General features: G+C 40.2%; 1 protein-coding gene across 12 annotated transcripts in view; it reads right to left on the reverse strand.

Moving 5' to 3' along the window:
- NEK11 (NIMA related kinase 11) overlaps positions 1-20,818 on the reverse strand; it is a 189,900-nt gene that overhangs the window by 126,506 nt on the left and 42,576 nt on the right. The gene's annotated exons all lie outside the window — the stretch shown is intronic.

The raw sequence follows: 20,818 nt of genomic DNA on the forward strand, positions 1-20,818 counted from the left end.
TCCTCACTTAATGTTGTAGTTATGTTCCTATAAATAGGGGAGGTTAGGTTCCAGGGAAAAATTTTTTTTGCCAGACAAATACCATATATATAGTCTTATACTGTGTGTGTGTACGTATATGTACACATACATACACACACACAGTATAAGTTTTAAGCAAACAATTTAATACTGTACACAGCAGTGATGACTGTGAAGCTTGGTTGAGGTGGTGAAGTCAGAGGGTGGGATATTTCCCAGGAAATGCCTTACTGCTAAATGATGAACTAGCAATTGGCTGAGCCCTCAAGGGGTTAACTCGTTGTTAATGTAGCCTCACACTCTACAAGGCAGCAGGAATGGAAGGAAGGGAGACAGCATGGCAGACAGAGATAGAGACACACACACACAGTGTGTGTGTGTGTGTGTGTGTGTGTGTGTGTTGCACATTTCCCCTTTAAGTAGCTGACCTACACTGCCTTGTTAAGTTAATCAGCAAGCTGAGACCACAGCTTCTGCCAGGAAGCTCCCTCCATCCTGAGCCCTGTCATGTGTCCCCTGCTCTATGGAGATGGGGTAAGTGGGGTGCAGGAGCAAGGGGGAGGGGGACACCCTGACATTAGCCCCCCCCACCCCCCCCACCTCCCCGCCAGCAAGCAGGAGGCTTGGGGAGCAGCTCCAAGGCAGAGGGCAGGAGCAGCACATAGCAGTGGGGGGAGGGAGAGCTGAACTGCAGTCGATTGATAGCCTGCTGGGCGGCTGCTTCACAGGGAACTTAGGGAAGCGGGGAGCTGATGGGGAGCTGCCGGTCCACCCTGGTTCCAAGCCCCCACCAGCTAGCTGCAACGGGCTGCTCTTCCTGCAAGCAGTGGACAAAGCAGGCAGCTGCCAAACGACGACGTTATAAGGGAGCACTGCACAACTTTAAATGAGCATATTCCCTAATTGATCAGCAATGTAACAACGAAACAACGTTTAACCGGGACGACTTTAAGTGAGGAGTTACTGTACAGGGAAAAAAACAGATATTACATTTTATAAACACTATTGAGAAGCAACATAAATTAGAGATTTAAACATGAAATAGGGAGTCCGGCTTGTATTCATAGTTCTGCTACTGTCTTGCTATGTGAGCATGAGGAAGTCACTTTATCTTTTGTATGCCTCCGTCTTCCCATCTATGAAATCGGGATAATAATACCAACTAGAGACTGGCCGGGACCTGAACCCCGCCAAACTAAGAAGTACAAATACTGACTATAGGGTTCGAAGCAAAATTCCATATTCAAAATTACCAAACTTTGGGGTCAAAGATTGGTTCTGGAGGACCTAAACTTCTCCAATCCTGCAAAATCAATGGGGCTATGCATGTATGTAAAGTTAAGCATGTGAATGACTCATGGCTGGATTTGGCACTCAGACCCATCTCTATCTACTTCCAGAGTATTGTGAAACTTAATAATTATTGGAAAAACACTTTGTGATGATAGGACTACAGAAGTGAATATTACTCTTACTATGATTTTCTTGTTCAAATATTTAAGAAAGAAAAATGTATGTGTATCAAATAAGGTGTGCATTTTTATATACTTGAACCAGGAACTAGAGAATATACAATGCTGATCTGTAGCTGAAGAAGCCTTTTGAGCATATGGAGAATATTACTGTATTTTACTGAAGCAAAATTTATGAATTTCCAGTGACTTTTGAATAAATTAAAGGTATATTCCAAGCTGAAATGATGTGTTCATATTGGTTTTTTTAAATAATTTGCTGTTCCCTGCTACATATTTGTAAAGTTGCAGTAATTAAACATGACAGTAATAGAATTTTACACAAACTAGAGAAATTCACTTGCTCTGAGGAGCGAATGTAGTAAATCCCCATAAGTGATTTTTTCCCCCAAACACAACCCATCAGTTACTGAGTTACAGTGCCTGAATTTTCACATAAGCTCACCTAAGCTCCATCTGGCAGCCTGATGATAAAACATGCAATCTGATTTGCCTACATCTCCTCAGACTACTTCTGTGCTATTAAGACAAGTAATATCTACTGCAAATCTTCTCATCTTAAGTTGACATCAGGACATTATTCCTTCCATCACACAGATCATGTCATGGAACTGACAAACAGAATGAGTCTTCATTAAATATCACTTTATACATGATCCTTAAATGCCAAGGACAGCAATAAAAACCTGACATGTCAAAGTAACTTGTCACCTTAGTCACTCAGTGATTTTGATGCTGCCATTAACTGTCAGACAACTGGCAGATGTTTATCTTATTAAAATTCAACCACAGAGCAGCAAATCAAGAAGCTGTACTTTTATAAATGAGCTTTGGTTTACTACTATACAATGCTAACTCATATCCAGAATTGGCAACTTTCTTGCATTTGGGAAACAAAATTTTGCAAAGCTATCAAGATTAAATTTATTTATACTATAAGTTTGCGTGGGTAGTTATATATACACACACACACACACACATTATATACATATAAAATGTTTAATTTTTCTACGTTTAATATAAAAAAGACACTTGAAGATACTTTCTGCAAAGCAGCCTTTTTGAATTGGTAATAAAGTATCAAGGAAATTAGCTCAAACTCATCAGGATTCTAGTAACAAAAACAGATGACAGTCTCCAGGAATAAAGTTTAATTTCTTTTTAATAAGAAATGGTAAATAAATCATCTCTAAACAGTGGCCTGGCCTACATTAAACAGACCAGTTGGAGTTACTGTGCATAAAGTGTATTATAGAGATAAGGCATATATCATGGGCATATAGTTCTGTCTCTAGTTAAGCTTGCCCAACACTTTCCATTACAAAACATTCTGTTCAGTTGTTTATTACTTTGCCAAACTAACTTTTTGGGCTGACATTTTCCATGCCAGCTGTCTGCCTCAGGCAGAATGTTTTGCAAAGTTTCGGCAAAAAGAACTGAGCCATTTCCAAGAACAAGGAAAGGAAAAATATTTTTTATTCCATATGTCATCAAAATTATTTGAACTGCTTTTTTAAGAGGCTCTAGTACCTCCATACTTTGACTTAAATTTGGCAGGGGAGACATCATGGCACCAAGAATGTGCTGTTGCTCATGTTCCTGTGAAAAACTATTCATATTTGACCAAGTTATAAGCCTTTGAAAAAAATCACAGTTTGCACATGCCTAGTAGACTCTTGTTAGGGTTTTGGCAGCTAAACTCTACATGCTAATGAGCATGCTCCATTCTGGGGTGTAGAAACTGAGCAGAATGTTCCCTGCAATTGCTGTTCCTGGCTGCTGTTGTGAGGGCACTGGAATTGAGAGCAGGGACACTGTCTCTCCTGTGCTCTCATTGTTCCCGCTGCTGGCTCTTACGCAAAGTAGAGGAGTGCAAACTGCCTGACTGGAACGCAGAAGGGACAAGAGTCAGACCTGAGAGTCATAGTGGAGGGAGTAGACTGGGACTCCCATTTTAGAGAGAGCAAAACCAACTAGATAGCTTTAACCTAAACTTTCTGAGATGCAGTGTAGCTAAATGGATGAGATTTGGTTTTGCAACAGTAGCAACCTGAACACTATTCCCTGCCAGAGGTGGCCTTTTGCAACTCAGATCCTCAGTTGTCTGATCTGTAAAATGGGGGGAAATAAGACTTGCCTTACTCCTAAGATAGGCATATAAGGACTTGCTCAATAATGACTGTGAAGAAAATATAAAATTATTAAAACCAGTCCAAAAGAAGTAAGACTTGAACTTGTGGTCACCTGGCTCCCAGCCCGGTGCTTATCCCCCTAAGCCAAAGATTATTTTGATGGAAGAAGTCTCTCTCTTTCTCTTTCCCTCTCCAATTCAGCAGCCTCTTTTTGGTGCTTTTTTTTACTTAAGTAGAAATTGTCACTTTTGAAGAGAAGGGCCAAAAGATTTCAGAAAGCCTTGTAATTCAAAAGAGGGGGTGGCTGACATTAGGGTGAATTTTGAAGTTGGTGGGTGATGTAGTTTTTGAGCAAAAGGGACATACAATTTGATGAGGCATACTATGCAAAATTTCTGGAAAAATGTGATTTTTACTGTTTATTTTTTTTCCAGGAATGTTTGCCAGTCACTAAAATACTCTCATGTTTTAGAGTAGCAGCTGTGTTAGTCTGTATCTGCAAAAAGAAAAGGAGTACTTGTGGCACCTTAGAGACTAACAAATTTTTTTGAGCATAAGCTTTCGTGATGCATGCAGTGGAAAATACAGTGGGGAGATTTTATATACACAGAGAACATGAAACAATGGGTGTTACCATACACACTGTAAAGAGAGAGATCAGGTAAGGTGAGCTATTACCAGCAGGAGAGGAAAAAAACCTTTTGTAGTGATAATTAAGGTGGGCCATTTCCAGCAGTTGACAAGAACATGTGAGGAACAGTGTGTGTGTATGGGGGGGGGGGTGTAATTGCTGAATTGGAATTAATTTGCAAACTGGACACCATTAACTTAGGCCTGAATAAAGACTGGGAGTGGATGTATCATTACACAAAGTAAAACTATTTCCCCATGTTTATGTTGCAGTAGCTTGATTCACACTCCCATGCTTTAGCATCTGCAAACATCTGTTGTTATAAACCCATGGTTTTTTGACATTCATAATTCAGTCCAGGAAAGAAACTGCAAACTTCTACTTTTTATCCGTTACAAAAAACACATGTAGCTATACGCTGCCAGGTAGATTCGAATTTAAGAAATCTTGTGGTGAACTATCTGCATTGATCAATCACATGCTCAGGATCTCCCAGACCACCATACTTATAAGACAAGCAATTGCTACCCTACCAGGCAAGGAAAAATATCTTCTACATTTCCATGATCTGAAGGCCTGTCAGAATTCTCAACTTTGACAACCCTTGCAGATTTAACATCTCCTCATATGCTTTTCTCTTAGGAAAAAAGAAATGTTAGTGAACATAAAAAAATCAAACCCAAAAACATTGTATAGTCAAATAGTACAACCCTTTAGCAAAAAAACTGCCAACCTTGAACTTCTAAGGAGACAAAACAAAGTGCTTCTTTTTATAAGGAGCTGACTGCCAATATAAGGCTGGTCTAAATTAAAGTGCAAGTTAGACACCGTACATGGTACACCTATAGTACTTGCAGTCCATCTGATGAAAATCCACAAGCAATGAACCATTTAAAAAAAGATGCAATCAGGCAAACTGAAATATTTTTAAACTATCCACTTTAAAACATAGATTCATAGATATTAAGGTCAGAAGGGACCATTATGATCATCTAGTCTGACTCCTGCACAACACAGGCCACAGAATCTCACCCACCCACTCCTGTGAAAAACCTCTCACCTACGTCTGAGCTATTGAAGTCCTCAAATCATGGTTTAAAGACTTCAAGGAGCAGAGAATCCTCCAGCAAGTGACCCGTGCCCCACGCTACAGAGGAAGGCGAAAAACCTCCAGAGCCTCTTCCAATCTGCCCTGGAGGAAAATTCCTTCCCGACCCCAAATATGGCGATCAGCTGAACCCTGAGCATGTGGGCAAGATTCTGCCATGCCCATATTATGATGTATTTTGATAGTCCTTCTCTTTAGGACTCTGGTGAGCCCACATCTTGAATTTGCATTTTGGTCATTTCCAAAATTAAAGAGAAGTTGGTGGGAGTTCAGAGAAGAGCAATAAGAATGACTGAGGGGCCAGAATAAGTGATTGGTTTGAAGGAAAGTGTACAGAACTAATTATAGGCAGGTTTAGTACCAAAGGCTGCCTGACACTTCCCACTGTAAGACCCTTTCAGTTGCTTATAACTTTGCCAAACTTTAACTGTTTGTGCTGAAGTTTTACATGCTAGGTAACTGCCTCAGGCTGAATTTTTTTAGAAAAATTCCATCCAAATTTAAAAAATTCTAGCAACCTTTTCTTTGAGAAGCTCTAGCACCCTTTGGAGCAGCAGGAGGCTATTTTTATCAGAGATGTGTCTTTTAATGATCTGATGAAAATCCAACCAAATTTGGTTAAGCCTTTGAAAAATCATAGTTCACATACGCTCTGTAGAGATTTCTTAGAGTTCAGCAGTTAAAATCTTCAAAGATTCCACCACGCTCCAGCCCCTTACAGTTCCCAAATGTTCATACCCTGCTGATGACTCATATGGGTGTCAATTTTGGAGTGCTTGACTTTTCAGTCTTAATATTCATTTAAGGCAGTTTTTTGCATGTAATATATATCTAGATTAGCTAAGTCTCAAGATACCTGATAAGTGTACTAATCTTTGAAGGGCATAAAACTGAATAGAGACAGCACAGTAAAAGAGGATATAAACTGGAGTAACTGGCTGAAATTTAGAAAGGGAGTTTTACACTAAAAATCAGGGAAAGTTTTCCTGACATAGATCTTTAAGAGTATGTGGAATGATTTTCCTCAAAGTGGTGGGAGCCCTATTCTTAGAGGCATTTAAGACAGCACAAAGCACTAGAAAATATATCACTGAAAACTCTGACAATATGTAAAGGTTCTTCAAAGTCCTAAGGGACCAATCACCCCATTGGCTACAGCAGTGTCACCACTACAGGGAAACCTCACCAATCTGATAGTAGCACTGGGATCAGGCCAGCATAAATCAATTGAGGAATCAACTCTTCATCCTGAGTAAGCATGTTACTCCTGCAATTTTTATTGAGTATAAAATAATAAATATAAACCTGACCTGGCAATTTACTGGTATTTTGTTACCCCAATCTCAACCCTGAGCTGACTGAAACTTAAAAACTCTTGTATTGAAGTGCACTCATATCTTGGGAGGAGAAAGCCCTTTCTATCATTTTCTATTGATCCTCTCCAGCCAACATATATTGTTCCAGAGGAAGATATGTTTGCCTGGTATGGTTAAAAGCAGAGGTCAATCTGATGCACAAGGGAAAACAACAAGCAGGGGAAACTCTCAGAAAATCCTGTCCCTCAGAATAATTATAGAAGCTGGCCAGTACTAGTAGTGCATTGGACCTGCACCTGGACTTGCTTGGGACTCACAGTGTTGTGGAGACAATATGCTCATCTTGTGGGAAAAGAGATTGCCTCATATTGCCCAACAGCTAACCCTTTCTGGCTTACACTGGCAAGCTTTGAAATGAGGCCAGAGCCAGCCCAATGCTTCTTGGCTGAAAAAGTGCTAATATGGGGCAAGGAGGGACCTAGACAAACAAACAAAAAAAATCAAACGTGGTATCCTAAGGTTTCCCTCAAGGATACAGGCACCCTAAAGGAATTTTTAAGTTTTAATTAACAGCGAGTGACTAAATGACACAGTGGTTTTTATCCCAGTCTATTTACATTATTTTAGAGTCCATCTGGTATCTGTTTTCATTGATGGCCTCACAAAATATATATATATATAATCTGATTTATTGGATCAGAAGTGATTTTAAAAGCCTAGGGGGGAAAAGCCAGTGTATTTTTCATTCTATCTAAACTAAACAGCAACATAAATTATTGACTGGGTAAGTTTATTTGCTTTAATGAAAAAAATAGAACTCTTTTAATGTCAAGAATGGATGTATTTAATAAACTATCATGGCTGAAGCTACGAGAATATATGACAAAATAATTGAAGGTTTAATTAAACAAAATCTCAGTTTCACATACATCAGGTGTTCATTTGATTCATGCCACCCTAATAGTAAAACAGACAAACTACTCATAGCTTGCAGATCTGTGAACTAATCGCAACAAATATTTTACATTTCAGAATAATTTTGATTTCAATATGGGGAGCTGTAGCACAACTCACATAAGTCTGTCTTAGTATAGTTTAAATAAAGTCAAAAACCTAACATAATTTCATTGTATTATGAAATAAGAATTCAAAAAATGTTGTGTCCATAATATACTTTTATGAATAATTTAATAAACTCATATAAAGCATTTATAAATGGAAATTTTGGTCAAATTTTCAAACTTGGGTTCCTGAAGGTAGGCTTCTATGTCTATATCTTGATGCCTAAATAAAAGTGGCCTGATTTTCAAAGGTGCTGAATATCTGTAGCAAATTTAATGGGATCTGTAGGTGCTCAGCACTTCTAAAAAATCAGGCCATTTTTAGGTTGCCTAGATATGGATTTAGCAGCCTAAATTTTAGGCACCCAAGTTGGAAAATGTTGGCCTTTTTATTTTATCATTTTGCATGAACTCTATGGCTTTATTTGAGTAATGATAGAAATATTACAAAATTATTAAAAATAATAAATGGCTGGAGACTTCCATCTGGGGGAATAGAGAAACCAAAAATATTTCATGTAAAATGACTGGGGCAATAATTACGGTCTATGAAATCAATAAAACATAAAAGTAGACACTAAAAATACAAAGGGTGAGCAATGTAAACTGAATAAGCTTTATAGAAACTAACAAGGGTACAAAATTGAGAAAAAAAACTAGTTAAACAACTCTATTGCAATATTGCAAATGGACTAACAAAATAAAACTAACAAGCCAGCCTTCTCCCCAACCTTCCCCACTAAAAAGATCCCTCTTACACAAACTTATTCTATTATTTTCTATTCAGGTTCTTATATTATGATCATCTAGTATGAGTTAGCTAGGACTACCAATAATTTCCATCTGAAATGCACAAATATTGGCCCGTTTGCAGATGGTGGGACCCATTGCTGTGTAACAGGGACTCCAGAAAAAGAATAGGAGAGGGGATCAACAAAGCAGTAACACAGTGGTGACTCCTCAAAACCCACCAAGTCCTCATATGATTGTTACTTGGGCTATCTTATCCTAAATGTGCATTTAGTCTTTCTTCAGATGGGAATGCAAGCATACAAGTTAAATGTACAGTATGTTCTGTGAGAGACAACAGTCAAATACATGGGACTATGCTATAATATCTGCTAGTGAGACTCAACTAAAACCACAGTGATTTAAAATAATGCATACTATGTACAATGTTTAAATATACTGCATTGGACAATAAGAAAAGGAGTACTTGTGGCACCTTAGAGACTAACCAATTTATTTGAGCATAAGCTTTCGTGAGCTACAGCTCACTTCATTGGAGGCATACTGTGGAAAGTGTAGAAGATCTTTTTATACACACAAAGCATGAAGAAATACCTCCCCCCTTACAGGAGAGTGATCACTTTAGATAAGCTATTACCAGCACGAGAGGAGGGTGGGGGGAGGCATTTTTTCATGCTTTGTGTGTATAAAAAGATCTTCTATACTTTCCACAGTGTGCATCCGATGAAGTGAGCTGTAGCTCACGAAAGCTTATGCTCAAATAAATTGGTTAGTCTCTAAGGTGCCACAAGTACTCCTTTTCTTTTTGCTGAATACAGACTAACACGGCTGTTACTCTGAAAATTGGACAATAATGTATTGCTACTGTGCAAGTCAGGGTAGAATTTTGACACTCTTTTTGGCAGTGTTCTAATATTAGAAGTTTCTAGGTCAAGTGTTATAAAATGGTATAGAAATTATATGGAATAATAAATTAACAGCCACCTCAGAACTAGATTTGCTATATGATTTCTCATCACTACTTGGGAAAGTCCTTTAAAAATGGATTGCAGTTGCCCTTGCTTGGTCACAGAGATTAATCCTGAGAAGGTACAAGAATGCGTATGTTTCATATACAGATTGATAAATTGGTACAGCAGAAAATGCATTGTAAGAGCACCCCTCTTTACAAAAACGATTAATTCTGTACCTCATGGGAGGAATTAGTTTATATAAAGGAAAGTACAGATTTGCAAGTGAAAATAACAAGAGATTGATAGAGAAGGCAGGTGGAATAATGTTTTAGCAGTTCAGAATTTTGATATTAGATGTGTATGTTGTTTGTGCATTATAATTTGGTTACATTACTTTTTGACTTATGGTTTTGATAATTCTTATATATAGCTTTATATTATGTTAAAATAAAAATGTTATAAGAGTTAGGAATCTCTCCACAACAATTCCAGTAAATTATCTGCAATCTAACCAATATAAAGATTACCATCCAAACTGCTTCTATTTTAAATTAATGTTATAGTCCTTCTGGTTTATTGACAGGGAGGAAGTGGTTTCAGATTTTTTAAAGCAAATTTAGTGCAGGTATAATACAAATATTGTAAGTTTTCACACACTGCTTGGCCAGCATGCCTTATCCTTGAGTTGAATGGATCAGCTTTAGAGGGTGAGAAGACAATTCAGTCTGTGTGTTCATTAAAAACCAAAGGAGCTCTGTAGGCCAAGCTCATTGTACACACCAGGGGCTCTGCACCCCTCCATTCTCTCTCAAAAGCTCCCTGTGTATCACCCTCCCATCTCCCTTTTTATCAAGAACTCCCTGTTAAACCCCCACAAACAGTCCTTCGTGCCAGGGGCTCTGTGTGGTCTCCATTTCCCCCTCCTCCAGATTCCCCATTCCCACCTTCCCCCAAAGCTAGGGGCTCTGTCCCCTCCTGCCCATTTCCCCCATACACATGCCAGGAGATCTGTGTCGCTTCCCCATACCATTGCCTTCCATTCTCCACCCACGCCAGGCATTATGTGTGCCCTCCTTCCCCGCTAGCCTCCTAGTCCCCCAATGCCAAGGTATCTGTATGCCCCCCATACCATGGTCCTCAAAGTTCCCACCAGTGTTTCTGTTTGCCCCCATTTTCCCCTTCCCACATATTAGGAGGTAAGAATGCACCGCAGCCCAACTCAACACTCCAGATCCGCCCCTTCCACTGGGAAATCTCTGCCCCAATTGTGACATCTATGGATCCTGGATTGGTCTCATTAGCCACCTGTGGATCAACCTGTGATAACTGGCTATCATTTTATGGATGACAATCATCCAAGGAAAAGTTTCCATTCTCCATTTTCTTCAATATTTCCCTATATAAAAAGTCAAAATAACTGAATTTACCTACAATATTTTTAAAAAATTTAGTTGAATCTCTTAAACTTATGCTCTACCACTGAGCAATTCAATATAGTTATTACTTAAATCAATAATCTTCTTTAATATTAAAGAAATGTAGAAAATATAAAATTATTGGGTCAAATTCATCCTCGATGTAACTCCATTGAAATAAAGTTACAGCAGGGATTAATTTGCCCAGTTGGCTGCTATCTGCATAAGCAAGACAAACTTCAGACTGGTTTAGTGGATCATACATGGTTATGGCAGAGGGAAAAAAACGCAGAATAGCAAACCAGAATAGTTGTGGCACTCCTGCTAAGCAATAGGCCATATTACTGTTCTACAAAGAGTCATCCAAGCGCCTTGATTTGTATTTTACAAATCTTTTCCTTTGGATTTATTTATTTTTATTACCTTTCTAGAATTTAAATTATTTTAAGTTGTCTATGATCAGGTAGTCTTGGCCAAAAAACAAAAACCCCAAAAGTTATGGTACCTAGCAGAGATGGACACTGATTTGGCTATCCCAATAAAATGATTAATAAAGACAAAAAGAATCCTCCTTCTAAAGCCATATTTTTCAGCTCATGTATACCTTTCCTTGGAGGAAATCAGAAATACTTTAATTACCTTTTTTAGCCGTTTTATACATTTAAACTCAAATATTGATAGACTGTAATTAAAATGAAGAAATTGCTGTGGACTCAGGAATAGTTACTAAAAATACTGCCAGATACAGACTATATATCATGATTTTTAGAAGTCTCTCTCTAGATGTTGCATTACTACCATCTACTGTTCGTCACTGTTTTAACTGAGAGAACGAAAGCGGGTAGGCACTTTCTCCTCCTGACTAGTCATGTTTAAAAATATAATTAAATGTCACAGATGCCAGTTGCTGCTAATTTTAATGGAAAACAAAATATTCTTTGGGGATTTGTGTTTCAAGGGCCAAGGAATCTGTTTACAATCTATATCTGAAGACTGCATTCCATGAACATGGCTAAAAGCTTGCAACTGAAATAGACATTTTCCCATTGTGACTTCTATTCAATCAACAAACTGTACATGTTTGACATACCGAGTTTTAATATCAACTCCGGTAATCACTGATTGCTAAATCAGATTCTGTTTTAGGGAAACAGATTAATGGTTAAGGAAAATAAAGTTTAACATTGCATTGTTTGGTTTTAAACACCATTCTATGATGAAATATTCTGTAATTGCCATGTCACATTTATTGAATCTCCAGATTTGTACTTTAAACACCACAAAAAGGAAGTTAGCTTGTGTGAGGAAGTGGAGATTACTCTGAAAAAATAATTCCCGGAAAGAGAGCCCTACATATTAATTGCACCATGGATAATGTCTACATTTTATGAGTTTAGTGTATGCTACAGTGAACCTTGCATCACAGGAGACGCAAGAAGGCTCAGAGGTATACTAAGCAATCGTTGTAAGCATATGCAAACAGTACAAGTCAAATTAAAAGATTTTGTAAAGTAAAAATTCACTGACTGTCTTCTGTGTGTAAATGCTTTTGCTTGCATGGTTATATTCCTTAACATATCGTGAATATCCTTGATGCATTTAAACAGTTTAACTTTTTTAAATCACTTCCCATATGCAATTTAAATCACACTAATCTGCTTCAACTTTGATAAATCAGAATTCCCACTCTTCCTTGCACCTCTCTTCCATGCATGCATCTCTTCAAATACATATCTCTAAAGTACATTATTGGCTAATACATAAATGACTGCAATGTGACAATAGAATGCTAAATATCCCACAGCCAGACAACTTACAACAGGATAAAATTACTGAGAAATGACTGAGAAAATTAATTGTGTATAATGAGTATCCTTGGTCAAAAGCTGTGCGTGTACTTCAGCTTTAGTGGCAATGATACTGAGGTCTCAGATGAACTCAGTGATGTGTGAAGATCAACAGGGAAGGAATTAGCTATCAGCACTGAAGTTATTGTACATTGAATGAAGGGTTCACCATACATATAAATGTGTATTGAATTAGGGGTTATGTTTATCAACATAAATGCATTTCACAACAACTACCCCAATAAGAACAGAATAAACAAAGACAAATACATTAATAGTCCAATGCATCAAGAATGTACTTCATTCATTACAGCAATTTTCTCATTACAATGTATAGAACGTAGCAAAGAGCCTAAAGGCCAGTTTTGCAGGGAAGAAAGTACAATATACTTGATCAAGAGTTAAAAGCTAATTAATCTTGCAAATGCAGACACACTGCAGTAATATACTATTAATAGGCACATTCAGATATCTTGCATGTCTCTGAGGAATTCAGTACCATTTTGACCAGAGGTAGCAAATTCTATGCTCTTTTCAACCTCTGCTATTGCAAAAATTAGATTAAAAAATTTAAACTACAGTTACAATAAAATAAATGCAGATGCAAAGATGATTCCAAGGGATTTTGCTTTATTACAAAAATCTTTATTCAGTGCTGTCTTTATTGTACATCTCAGAGAGGAAAAAAATCCACAAAAATTCAAACAGCTGTATAAAGCATTATCTTTACCTGGACTTGAGAATAATACTGATAAAAATTATTACAATATTTAACTTTGAGGAAAATTCAGGTCAGCCACCACCACCACTTCCTCCCAAAGAACCACAGAAGAGTGGTTATAAAATCTCCCCACTGTATTTTCCACTGCATGCATTCGATGAAGTGAGCTGTAGCTCACGAAAGCTTATGCTCAAATAAATGCGTTAGTCTCAAGGGTGCCACAAGCCTCCTGTTCTTTTTACAGAAGAGTGGCAAGCTCCGCTAGGTATGTTGGAATGTTGGGTCTCCCTTTCTGATCAATTACAGGTTGGCTTTCCCTTAGGTAGTGCCACTGATTACTCCTCCTTCCTTAAGGAACTCTGATTAGCCGGGGGAGAACTGCCCCTTCTTTTAGGCTGAACTGGGGAAGAGCAAAGAGCCACTCAAACTGTCCTAATTCTTGAAGTTAGGCATGTAAGTGTTTGCAGGATTATGGCCATATTCAGTTTTAAAAGGGGTTTTGTTTGTTTAACAGACCCAGCGCACTTTTTAAGACTACTGTACTAAAAAATAATTTACAAATTATTTTAAGGAGATTTTCAAAATCATCTCCAACCAATGTACTTTTTATTTTTGTTTGTGCACATATACTTTTGTAACTGTAAAACTGTGAAATGGATATTTTAGCTGTTTGGGTTTTTTTAAACCAAATTCAAGTAGGACCTTTTATACCAAAACGCTGAACTTTACACCAATAGAATTTTATTTTATTTTTTGGCAACCTGTGGAAACCTTGAAAAACAGCATTTAATTGCAAATGTGACAAACTGCCTACATAGGAGCACTAGCAGGCTATACTGATATAATTAATTCCAATCCTGTATTTAGACTCAGATTTTCAAAGAAGTTTAGGAGAGTAAGATGCCCAAATCTCCCATTTCAATGGGAATTGGACACCTTACTCCCTTAGGTTCCTTAATCAACTTGGCCAGATATCTTTGGACACTTCAAATAACTTTCAGTAGAAAGTTGCCATTTAATCAAGAAAGGTAAAATTCTGAATGTGCTAAAAGGGAAGAAAAGAGCTCAAGAAAGAGAATAAAACGAAGAACACTAGATATTGTTATTGCATGAGATTTTCAAAATCACCTAAGTGATTTAAGACCCCAAGTTCCACTGACCAGTCTAACTTTGAACAGGAAGTGCTTTTGAAAATCCTGTCTACTAATATCACGACCAAGATTTTCAACTTACTTGTGATTATGTGTGCTCATATGAAACACCCAAAATGGATGTGATTTTTTCAGAACGTGCTAAGCACCCACACTCTGAACACTGGGACCCTTTGAGGGTTAGGAACCCCAAAACAGAGGAACCCAAAAATCACTAGTCACTTTTGAAAATCTTGGCTTATATGCAGTTGTGCGCTAAACTACTGTAATATGTACTATGGTGATCGTACACAGAGCAAGATTAACTGCTTACTTTCGTTGAAATAAAAGGAGCACACCTGATTGAAATAAGTGAAAATTACTGTATAATAAGAAAAGCTTATTAAAAATAATGACCTGTTAAAGAAGCTCTGTCAGTACAGTTCTCTTGGTCACTTTCTAGCATGGACAAGATTATTCATAAACCTATGATGACCTGCACAGTTCCTGTTTTATTTTATAATTTTTATATTTAGGCCTAAATGAGACTGGAGAAAAGGCAAACAGCATGATTAGATGAACAAATGCAGTGCAACCAGCAGGAAGTCATTTGTTATTGTTTTAATCGATTCAGGTTCAGATGAATGTTCTCTTTGGAATACCTTCAGAGAAACAAACAGGAGCAAATGCAGGGACTTAACTACACAGCAATCTGCCGATTGTCTCTTGGATATTCATAAGTCACAGAACTCTTCCACCTTTAGATTTTATTTCAGTTGTAATAAGAAGCCATAAATAATTAAAAGTCATGTAATAAATTATTCAGCTAAGTGCACAGTTTCCAAGGAATCATAGCATGAGTCTAGGTTAATGGTATAATGCAAGTCAGAGGCAGAAGTTGAGCTGACACCCCACAATTACCACATGCAGGAACAGTGCAGGGTGTTTGGCACTTCTCAGCATATGCCTTCCACCAAGGGGACATATTAATACCTACTGAATATTTATGAAGTAGAAATCCCTATTGCCTACTGTTTACTTTTGTTGCTTGTCCATGCATGGTTATGAAATAGTGAGACTTAACCCAAAGATCCTTTTCATACAATTGATTGGGACATTCATTATCCACAGATGATAGCACTGTCTTCCCAGTGTAGACAGTTGTATAGCAAGCCACGGATATCACAGGAACAATGATATATTAAGTAATTTAACTATAATAAATAACTCAGCTATAGGCTAAGTAAGGAATTATCTTTTGCGGGGGCGGGAGGGAGGAATCCCAGGAGTAGCTAACAACAGTGATGTAAGAAGTGATTGCATTGATATCACTGTATTTATTTTTAAATACTGGCACTAAGCTCTTGCTCTAGAAGGCTATGGATCTGATTTTGAGTGGATCATCAAGAAACAATACAGTACTAATTGCAAAAAATGAAAGTAAACGTCTCAGAAATCTAAAAAAATGCAACCATATAAATATTGGAGGATTATGGTTCCAGAATCTCACGAGCAATTGGATTTTTTCCTGCATTTTGTAAGTGACAATAAATATAACTAGTCCCAATGGTCTTCAAAAGGAACCATTAAAGATCAATGTAACAATGACACCCTAGTCCCAAAATGTATGTCAGTTAGTTTCCTTCCTGCTATGAAGCATCGTTCCACATCTAGCTACAATGCTGAAACTTCTTCCTGATGTTTTACATCAAGCAAAAACCTGGTCTTCAAGAGATGAGTATGAGAAAGTTTTTAAGACTAAGGATTTACTAGCCTCTGAGCTCCTAGTACACTTCAATCCTAATTTTGCCAATAAAACTGATACTATGAATCCCCAGATTGAATGGAAGCACGTATATCCATCCCACGCTGTTCCCAATGTGTCCAGTACACTCTTCATTCTATATCCTGACCTAAAAACAAAGCAGCAAGTTTAAAGATTTAAAAAAAATCTGAAAACTATATGTGACTCCATAGTTTCCTTGCACCACATTTTCAATGATCTTACTCAAACTTGAGGTAGCACCCAAAGGCCCCAATTAGGATTAAGCCCCATTGTGGTAGATGCTGCATGAACATATGGGAAGAGTTTACAATCTAAACAAAGACAAATTAGAGACATAGTGACAGTTAGCAAATTGTCAACTCCAAGAAATGATTGCTGGAGGAAGGGCATGGGTTATATTCTCAGCTCTCCCACTGAAATGCTGTATGAATGTGGGCAAATTTACTTAACCTCTCAGTTTCTTAGTTCACTCGTCTACAAACTGGGGATAATAATTCTTTACTTTCATACTTTTACAAATTGCTCACAGATGAAAATATAAAAGGTGTTATATACATGCAAAAGATTATTATTTATTATGTAATATGCTGTAGTACATATGCTTGGGCTAGAAAAATGACCGAGTAGCAAAGAATGCCTTTAGGCTAAATGTGCACAGCACTAAGGGTATGTCAACAATGGCAGAGTGACAGCGCCGCTCAGAGAGCACTGAAGGGAAACCGCTGTTGTGTGTTCACACTGTCAGCTGCCTGCGCAACAGCATGTTCGCACTTGCAGCGGTATTCGGAGCGGTGCACTCTGGGCAGCTATCCCACAGAGCATCTCTTTCTCTTCTGCTGCTAAGAGTTGTGGGAAGGTGGAGGGAGTCACAGGGCATCCTAGGTCCTGTCCCAATGCTACGTGATACATTGCTTCGTATCCCAGCAATCCCTGTGCTTCCATTCGCATTTGGCACCATCTTTCAACCGTTTGTGTACTGCACGCTCTACCTCTTCCGTCTACAGGAATGGATCCTGAACTGTTGACCAGTATGCTGCTTGCTCTGCCTAACATGTCGTGAGTAGCAGCGGAGTTATTCCTTAAACTACAAAGGCAAGAGAAGTGCAACATTGATCTCACCACGCATACTAGCTATGACACAAGATTGCTTGTGGCATTCATGGAGGTACTGACCATAGTGAAAGGCCACTTTTGGGCTCAGGAAACAAGCACTGAGTGGTGGGATCACATTCTCATGCACGTCTGGGATGATGAGCAGTGGCTGCAGAACTTTCAGATGAGGAAAGCCACATTTATGGGACTGTGTGAGGAGCTCGCCCCAGTCCTGTGGCACAAGGACATGAGAATGAGAGCTGCCCTGCCATTGGAGAAGCACGTGGCGATTGCACTGTGGAAGCTGGCTACTTCAGACAGCTACCGATCGGTCACTAACCAGTTCGGAGTGGGAAAGTCAAGCGTTGGACTCATGTTGATGGAAGTGTGCAGGGTCATTAATTGCATCCTGCTCCGAAAGACAGTGACTGTGGGAAACGTGCTTGACATTGTGGATGGCTTTGTACAAATGGGTTTCCCTAACTGTGGAGGGGCAATAGATGGTATGCATATTCCAATTCTGGCACCAGACCACCTAGCACATTAATCGGAAGGGGTATTTCTCAATGGTTCTCCAGGCGCTTGTGGATCACCGTGAGCATTTCATAGACATTAACGCAAGCTGGTCCGGAAAGGTGCATGACGCACATATCTTTCAGAACACTGGCTTGTTCAGGAAGCTGCAAGCAGGGACTTTCTTCCCGGATCAGAAGATCACTGTCGGGGAAGTCGAAATGCCTATTGTGATCCTGGAAGACCCCACCTACCCCTTAATGCCATGGCTTATGAAGCCATACACGGGGCACCTTCACAGCAGCAAAGAGAGGTTCAACAACAGGCTGAGCAAATGCAGAATAACTGTTGAGTGTGCTTTTGGCCATTTAAAGGCCCAGTCGCACTGCTTATATGGGAAGCTGGACCTGGCCGATTACAATATTTCTATGCTTATAGCCACATGCTGTACACTCCATAATATTTGTGAAGGGAAGGGTGAAAGCTTCACTCAGGGCTGGACATCTGAGGCTCAGTGCCTGGAGGCTGAATTTGAGCAGCAGAGACCAGGGCTATTAGAGAGGCACAGCACGGGGCCATAAGGATCAGGGATGCCTTGAGGCAGCAATTTGAAGCTGAAAGCCACTAATATTTGTTGCTATTCTCTTGTAATGCTAGGAGGTGATTGTGATTGATGCAGATGATGCAATATGAAAGTTTAAGATAATTGTCTGTTGCTTTGCAGGGCTCTGTTTGCTTTCAATTAATAGAATAAAGATTGCTTTCAAACCCACACTATTCTTTTATTTAAAAAAAAAAACTGTAGGAGAGAGTCAAACAGAAAAACCACATCAGCACTGAGGGAGATGGGGGAAGGGAAGGTCCCAGGAGGAAGTGGGGTCCCAGGACAGTTAAAGATTTGTGTATGTCCAGGGATCATATCCAACCTTCTCCTTTGGAGTACAGTGCATCGGGTACTGTATTTCAGCAGGGTCAAACTGCAGAGGAATGGGTGTTGAGTGCAGTGAGTACTGGGAGTCCGCAGTGCTGGACTGCGACGGGGGAGGAGTGGAATGCCACGGCTGCAGACTGGAGCCAGGAGGTTGATAAGAGTGTGGGGGTGGTATTTGGGGGGTGCCTGGGAAAGAGCTGTGCGGTTTGCAGTGCTAGTATTGCCTGGAGCATGTGCACTTGGTGCTCCCTAACATTTAAGAGCTGCTCCGTGGCTTCATTCTGGCGTGCCACGTTCTCCTTCCTGTCCCTCGTCTCGCTGTCCCGTCACTCCTTCAATTCCTGGTTTTGGGCCACAGAGTGTATCATAACATTACGCAGAAAGTCCTCGTTAGTTCTTCGTGGCCGCTTTCTAATTCTGTGCAGCCGTTCTGCCACCGATAACAAAGAAGGAGGCTGGGCTCCCAAGGTCATCTCTGTGAAGCCAAAATGCAACATTTTGCAGAAGCAGTATTGTTTGCAACACATGGAACACTGATTCAGTGATTTAAAACATTGCCTGTATTCACATACCTGTAACTAACTGGCTAACCCCAGGCAAGCACACATGAGCCCCAAGACCCCCAAAATGGTGATCAGTTGCAGGGGCAGGGTAAATCAGTGTTCCTGGACCCTGGGCATGGGGCTCTTGGGGAGAGCCAGCTCTGAACGGGGAGCCTGATAATCATTCCTGTCTCCACATTTTCCACAGGCTGTGTTCATTAGCGAAGATATCTCACTGCTGAGGGTGATCAGGGAACCAGTCTTCAAGACTGCAGCTTCTGCCCTGGCCCTTATGCAGCTCACCTGTGCGCAGCAATGGTCCCCCCATCCCCCCAGTGACAGCAGAGTGGTGCGGGAAAGTTACCACTAATGAGGCAAGAAACAAAGCAACTCTGCCAAAGAACCTGGAGCAGCGGATTGCCTAGTATCTCCATGAGAGTTTTCTGGAGATCTCTAAGGCAGACTCTCTTGAAGTGTTCTGCCACTCAGACTAGGCATGTGGTGGTACGTGCAGCATACAGACACAAGCCTGCTTTCTGCAACTCTCCTGCCCGCAACAATTCACTTCAGTGATTCCCAAAAATCAAATCCACTTACCAGGGGTCTCCTCTCCTGTTTGCACTTTGCCAAGATCCGACAGCTGTGACTGGCTAGCTTCCTCGGGGATAGAAAAGAGCTCCTGGCTGCATGCATCTCTGACCTCTTAGTTGTCCTCTGCATCTGGGTTCCCTTCTCCCTCCTCGTCCAATATTTCCTCCTCCTGGCTTGGTCCACTCTTGACTGGCACGCGAGCAGGGGCTGCCAACGAGGGGGCAGGGGCAAAAGGAGCAGCTGCCCTGGGGCCGGCAATTTAAAACTGCCCAGGGCTTTGGCTGCCACTGCTGCTACCTCAGCAGCGGCTGGTGCCCCGAGCCCTTTAAATCGCAGCTGGAGCCCCGGGCGGCGTGGGCCAGGAAATGTGGATGGGCTGGCTGGGGGACACTGACCCCCATCCTTGCCCCTTCCGCCCGAGGCGCCAGCCCCCGTACCGGTAAGTGTTGAATGTTACTTTCCCCCCTGCATGCGAGCCACCCAATTATTCACAGTGGCCTTCACAGTGAAGGTGGGGTCTCCACCGAGTATCGCGTCCAGCTCTTTGTAGAACCAGCAACTCATGGCACAGCACCGGAGCGGCAATTTGCCTCCCGCGCCATGTGGTAGGCATTCTGCTGCTCCTTCACTTTCACCCTGCACTGCAGTGTGTCCCGGTCATGGCCCCTTTCTGTCATGTATTGTGAAATCTGTCCATAGGTATCATTATTCCTGCAGCTGAAGCACAGCTGGGCCTGGACAGCCTCCTCCAAATGCTGATGAGGTCCAGCAGCTCGGCATTGCTCCAAGCAGGGGATCGCCTGGTG

Source organism: Lepidochelys kempii, chromosome 2 (assembly GCF_965140285.1).
Source record: "Lepidochelys kempii isolate rLepKem1 chromosome 2, rLepKem1.hap1, whole genome shotgun sequence".
NCBI classification, from domain to species: Eukaryota; Metazoa; Chordata; order Testudines; family Cheloniidae; genus Lepidochelys; species Lepidochelys kempii.